Source organism: Nomia melanderi, unplaced genomic scaffold (assembly GCF_051020985.1).
Source record: "Nomia melanderi isolate GNS246 unplaced genomic scaffold, iyNomMela1 scaffold0206, whole genome shotgun sequence".
Taxonomy (NCBI): Eukaryota; Metazoa; Arthropoda; class Insecta; order Hymenoptera; family Halictidae; genus Nomia; species Nomia melanderi.
Genome location: NW_027475321.1, coordinates 70,001 through 76,987, shown reverse-complemented (window position 1 = coordinate 76,987; position 6,987 = coordinate 70,001). Strand labels below are relative to the sequence as shown.

Sequence of the window (6,987 nt, the reverse complement as noted above, 5' to 3'; positions counted from 1 at the left end):
CTCACGCGAGTCCATACAAACGATTCCGATCGTTTTGCAACAACTAGAACGTACACTGTCCGTGAAATTCACAGAATTTTCGCGTGTCCGCGACAAACGCCGACGAGACACCCATCGTTCGCTCGTACGTAGCATCCTTCTCTTAACCCGACTCAGAAACGTTCTTTGCGCCCTTCGGTAAAAAAACGTTCGATCCGAAGAGGTGAACGACGGCGGGGATTTGACAGAGCTACGCAAGCAGTGTATGGTACGTAAACGACCCTCAGCCAGGCGTGGTCCAGGAATTGTATCCGTGGACCGCAATGTGCGTTCGAAATGTCGATGTTCATGTGTCCTGCAGTTCACACGTTGACGCGCAATTAGCTGCGTTCTTCATCGACCCACGAGCCAAGTGATCCACCGTTCAGGGTAATCGTATAAATTTTATATTTCACATATATAATTTTATTCTCATTTGTTCGACCTAATATCTCTCTTCTTTCAAAGAGAAGATAAAAGTTGATACCTGAATCTCCGACCAGCGCGCGAAGGAGATTCAGGCGTCGCCTTGGAGACGACACCGAAGCCTTTCGAGACGAAAAACGTTCAAGTAATATGTATATATTTCTCGACGTTCCGGGCGTATAGTGCATTCAAAAACCCGCGAAAGACGCAGAAGACTCGCACGCGTGGAAACGACGGGGATATATTTTGTATCCTACCCGATACTGAATCCATCGCGTGCAGTCGACCCTCGCGTTCTTCCGATCAGACGCATCTATTGTTGCGCGCATGTTTTCGCGTCGCATCGCGCGAAACGTTGCACGAATCGTACCGATCGATCGATTGAAAGCAAATAATGAAAAAAGACTTCACAGCTGGCTCTTTGCCGGTCATTCGTCCCATGTTATCTCTTGCCGCGAAATTGGCGCGCAAGAGTTGGGTGTCAGACGCGCGGCTTTAAAACGAGCTTCACGGCCGGTCCCTTCGTTACCGCTTTCGTTCTTTCTCTCGGAACGACCATGAACGAACACGACGAGCGACGCTACGGCATACACACGTCCACGGATTCGATTAAAAAAACAGACTTCACAGCTGGCTCTTTGCCGGTCATTCGTCCCATATTATCTCTTGCCGCGAAATTGGCGCGCAAGAGTTGGGTGTCAGACGCACGGCTTTAAAACGAGCTTCACGGCCGGTCCTCTCAATTCCGTGTACGGTACACGCAAGATGCGGGTTCCACTTCCAGACTACCCGGTCCCTTCTCTCTACGAGAATCGATAGTAGAAGAACGGCTCGAAAACGCGTCTCAGAGACTAGGGGAAAAGAAGCGGTATGCGAGCGAAACGAAAACGCATTATGGAAACGTCGCGAAACAATGTTCGACGGTTGCTCGGTTCCAATCGTGCGGCCGTTTCAATTTCTCGTGCGCTTCACCGTCCCTCCGTAACTCTGGCCGATCGCGTATACCGAAGAGCCGACACGCGCAAAAACCACAGGCATTGTATACTGTATATATATATGTTACAGTCACAGCCTTCGCGCGTTTTACTCTCCGACGCGGGGTTTCCACGACGAAAGAGAGACAGTTTCGTGGCGGGTGACTCGGCCGAATCGCTACGACGGGTATTTCTATTATAGAACGAATCATCGCCACCCTTTACCAGTGCCCGACGAAGGAATCACAAGGTCATCTGGAGTTTACAATGCCAGCGACGGTAATTCCAACGAAGACCCGATAAGTCAACTCATCGTTCTATTTCTCCCCGTACAGAAAAGCGAATCGACGCTAACGCACCTCGCGCAAGCACGAACGTTCTCTTCGCGTGGATCATCCCATCGTCGAAAGATGTAAAGACGCATTGGAGATCGTGGTCTCTGGCGGGCTCATTGCACGCCCCACTGCATATCTTTCCTCGAATCGAGAATGATTCGTCCACTAAGGCTGCGAAACTACGCGTCGAGGAAACTAGGGGAAAGAAGCGGGATGCGAGCGAAACGACAATACATTATGGAAACGTCGCGAAACAATGTTCGGCGGTTGCTCGTTTCCTCCTGCGGACGTTTCATTGCTCGGGCGCTTCACGTCCCTCCGTAACCTTCGCGCGATCGCGTGCCCCGGAGAGCCGGCAACCGGTGAACCACAGGCGTATAAACTATAGTCTTCTATAGCAAGCCTTCGGCGGTTACTCTCCGACGCGGGGATTCCACGACGAGAGAGAATTTCGTGGCGGGTGACATCGGTCGAAACGCTACGACGGGTATTTCTATTATAGAACGAATCATCGCCACCCTTTACCAGTGCCCGACGAAGGAATCACAAGGTCATCTGGAGTTTACAATGCCAGCGACGGTAATTCCAACGAAGACCCGATAAGTCAACTCATCGTTCTATTTCTCCCCGTACAGACAAGCGAATCAACGCTATCGCACCTCACGCATGCACGAACGTTCTCTTCGCGTGAATCGTCCCATCGTCGAAAGATATAGCCGCTTGGAGATCGTGGCCCATCAAGTTCTTCCGTAACTCCTGCGCGATCGCGTACCCCGGAGAGCAGGCAACCGGTGAACCACAGGCGTATAAACTATAGTCTTCTATAGCAAGCCTTCGCGTTTACTCTACGACGCGGGGATTCCACGACGAGAGAGATTTTCGTGGCGGGTGACACGGCCGAATCGCTACGACGGGTATTTCTATTATAGAACGAATCATCGCCACCCTTTACCAGTGCCCGACGAAGGAATCACAAGGTCATCTGGAGTTTACAATGCCAGCGACGGTAATTCCAACGAAGACCCGATAAGTCAACTCATCGTTCTATTTCTCCCCGTACAGAAAAGCGAATCGGCGCTATCGCACCTCACGCAAGCAGGAATGATCTCTTCGCGTGGATCGTCCCATCGTCGAAAGATGTAAGACGTACAGAAATCGTGGTCCATCACGATTATTCGTAACTCTCCGAGTCGCGTATCTGAGAGTAGGACAAACGGAGAACCACAGGCATAAATAATACTATATGTTTCTTATATAGTTAGCCTTCGCGTTTTACTCTCCGACATGGGGATTCCACGACGAGAGAGAGTTTCGTGGCGGGTGTCTCGGCCGAATCGCTACGACGGGTATTTCTATTATAGAACGAATCATCGCCACCCTTTACCAGTGCCCGACGAAGGAATCACAAGGTCATCTGGAGTTTACAATGCCAGCGACGGTAATTCCAACGAAGACCCGATAAGTCAACTCATCGTTCTATTTCTCCCCGTACAGAAAAGCGAATCGACGCTATCGCACCTCGCGCGAGCACGTAACTACTCTTCGCGTGGATCGTCCCATCGTCGAAAGATGTAAGACGCACGGAAATCGTGGCCCATCAACGTTTTTTTGTAACTCTGCCGATCGCGTATCACAGAGCCGAGACGCACATACCACAGGCGTATAATACCGTTTTCTTTCGTATGGTAAGCCTTCGCGTTTACTCTTCGGCGCGGGGTTTCCACGTCGAGAGAGACATTCGTGGCGGGTGACATCGGTCGAAACGCTACGACGGGTATTACTATTATAGAACGAATCATCGCCACCCTTTACCAGTGCCCGACGAAGGAATCACAAGGTCATCTGGAGTTTACAATGCCAGCGACGGTAATTCCAACGAAGACCCGATAAGTCAACTCAACGTTCTATTTCTCCCCGTACAGAAAAGCGAATCGACGCTGTTGCACCTCACGCAAGCACGAACGTTCTCTTCGCGTGGATCGTCCCATCGTCGAAAGATGTAAGACGCACGGAAATCGTGGCACATCACGTGTTTTCGGAACTCTGTCGACCGCGTATCTCAGAGACGACGCGCGCGAACCACTGGCATATACTATTATATATCGCGTTTTACCCTCCGACGCGGGGATTCCACGACGAGAGAGAGTTTCGTGAGCGGGTTGACTCGGAAGAAACGCTACGACGGGTATTTCTATTATAGAACGCATCATCGCCACCCTTTACCAGTGCCCGACGAAGGAATCACAAGGTCATCTGGAGTTTACAATGCCAGCGACGGTAATTCCAACGAAGACCCGATAAGTCAACTCAACGTTCTATTTCTCCCCGTACAGAAAAGCGAATCGACGCAATCGCACCATACGCGTGCACGTAAACAACTCTTCGCGTGGATCGTCCCATCGTCGAGAGACGTAAGTTTTCATAGTATGAATTCGCGTTTTACTCTCCGACGCGGGGATTCCACGACGAGAGAGAGTTTCGTGAGCGGGTTGACTCGGAAGAAACGCTACGACGGGTATTTCTATTATAGAACGCATCATCGCCACCCTTTACCAGTGCCCGACGAAGGAATCACAAGGTCATCTGGAGTTTACAATGCCAGCGACGGTAATTCCAACGAAGACCCGATAAGTCAACTCAACGTTCTATTTCTCCCCGTACAGAAAAGCGAATCGACGCAATCGCACCATACGCGTGCACGTAAACAACTCTTCGCGTGGATCGTCCCATCGTCGAGAGACGTAAGTTTTCATAGTATGAATTCGCGTTTTACTCTCCGACGCGGGGATTCCACGACGAGAGAGAGTTTCGTGAGCGGGTTGACTCGGAAGAAACGCTACGACGGGTATTTCTATTATAGAACGCATCATCGCCACCCTTTACCAGTGCCCGACGAAGGAATCACAAGGTCATCTGGAGTTTACAATGCCAGCGACGGTAATTCCAACGAAGACCCGATAAGTCAACTCAACGTTCTATTACTCCCCGTACAGAAAAGCGAATCGACGCAATCGCACCATACGCGTGCACGTAACAACTCTTCGCGTGGATCGTCCCATCGTCGAGAGACGTAAGTTTCATAGTAAGCCTTCGGCGTTTTACTCTCCGACGCGGGGATTCCACGACGAGAGAGAGAGTTTCGTGAGCGGGTTGACTCGGAAGAAACGCTACGACGGGTATTTCTATTATAGAACGCATCATCGCCACCCTTTACCAGTGCCCGACGAAGGAATCACAAGGTCATCTGGAGTTTACAATGCCAGCGACGGTAATTCCAACGAAGACCCGATAAGTCAACTCAACGTTCTATTTCTCCCCGTACAGAAAAGCGAATCGACGCAATCGCACCATACGCGTACACGTAAACAACTCTTCGCGTGGATCGTCCCATCGTCGAGAGACGTAAGTTTTCATAGTATGAATTCGCGTTTTACTCTCCGACGCGGGGATTCCACGACGAGAGAGAGTTTCGTGAGCGGGTTGACTCCGAAGAAACGCTACGACGGGTATTTCTATTATAGAACGCATCATCGCCACCCTTTACCAGTGCCCGACGAAGGAATCACAAGGTCATCTGGAGTTTACAATGCCAGCGACGGTAATTCCAACGAAGACCCGATAAGTCAACTCAACGTTCTATTTCTCCCCGTACAGAAAAGCGAATCGACGCAATCGCACCATACGCGTGCACGTAAACAACTCTTCGCGTGGATCGTCCCATCGTCGAGAGACGTAAGTTTTCATAGTATGAATTCGCGTTTTACTCTCCGACGCGGGGATTCCACGACGAGAGAGAGTTTCGTGAGCGGGTTGACTCGGAAGAAACGCTACGACGGGTATTTCTATTATAGAACGCATCATCGCCACCCTTTACCAGTGCCCGACGAAGGAATCACAAGGTCATCTGGAGTTTACAATGCCAGCGACGGTAATTCCAACGAAGACCCGATAAGTCAACTCAACGTTCTATTACTCCCCGTACAGAAAAGCGAATCGACGCAATCGCACCATACGCGTGCACGTAACAACTCTTCGCGTGGATCGTCCCATCGTCGAGAGACGTAAGTTTCCATACTATGAATTCGCGTTTTACTCTCCGACGCGGGGATTCCACGACGAGAGAGTGTTTCGTGAGCGGGTTGACTCGGAAGAAACGCTACGACGGGTATTTCTATTATAGAACGCATCATCGCCACCCTTTACCAGTGCCCGACGAAGGAATCACAAGGTCATCTGGAGTTTACAATGCCAGCGACGGTAATTCCAACGAAGACCCGATAAGTCAACTCAACGTTCTATTGCTCCCCGTACAGAAAAGCGAATCGACGCAATCGCACCATACGCGTGCACGTAACAACTCTTCGCGTGGATCGTCCCATCGTCGAGAGACGTAAGTTTCATAAGTAAGCCTTCGGCGTTTTACTCTCCGACGCGGGGATTCCACGACGAGAGAGTGTTTCGTGGCGGGTGACTAGGCCGAAACGCTACGACGGGTATTTCTATTATAGAACGAATCATCGCCACCCTTTACCAGTGCCCGACGAAGGAATCACAAGGTCATCTGGAGTTTACAATGCCAGCGACGGTAATTCCAACGAAGACCCGATAAGTCAGCTCATCGTTCTATTTCTCCCCGTACAGAAAAGCGAATCGACGCTATCGCACCTCGCGCGAGCACGTAACAACTCTTCGCGTGGATCGTCCCATCGTCGAGAGACGTAAGACGCACGGAAATCGTGGTTCATCGCGTCTTTTCCTACTCTCTTGAATCGCAATTTCGTATAGAGCCTACACACGCGAACCACCGGCATATACTATTTCTTCTCTCATAGTAAGCCTTCGCGCGTTTTACTCTCCGACGCGGGGATTCCACGACGAGAGAGTGTTTCGTGGCGGGTGTCTCGGCCGAATCGCTACGACGGGTATTTCTATTATAGAACGAATCATCGCCACCCTTTACCAGTGCCCGACGAAGGAATCACAAGGTCATCTGGAGTTTACAATGCCAGCGACGGTAATTCCAACGAAGACCCGATAAGTCAACTCATCGTTCTATTTCTCCCCGTACAGAAAAGCGAATCGACGCTATCGCACCTCGCGCGAGCACGAAACAACTCTTCGCGTGGATCGTCCCATCGTCGAAAGATGTAAGACGCACGGAAATCGTGGTTCGGCGGGCTCTATGCGCCTTGTTCAAAGTAAAAAAAAAAAATTTCGACGGACGGGAGAAGTGT

The 6,987-nt window shown here is 50.6% G+C and overlaps 1 non-coding gene across 1 annotated transcript; it reads right to left on the bottom strand.

The window, feature by feature from the left end:
* Positions 1 to 256: 256 nt before the first annotated feature.
* LOC143175830 (5.8S ribosomal RNA) lies at positions 257 to 411 on the bottom strand. The gene has a single exon (XR_013000497.1). It is a non-coding gene; the product is annotated as a 5.8S ribosomal RNA (ribosomal RNA).
* Between the last annotated feature and the right edge of the window lie 6,576 nt (positions 412 to 6,987).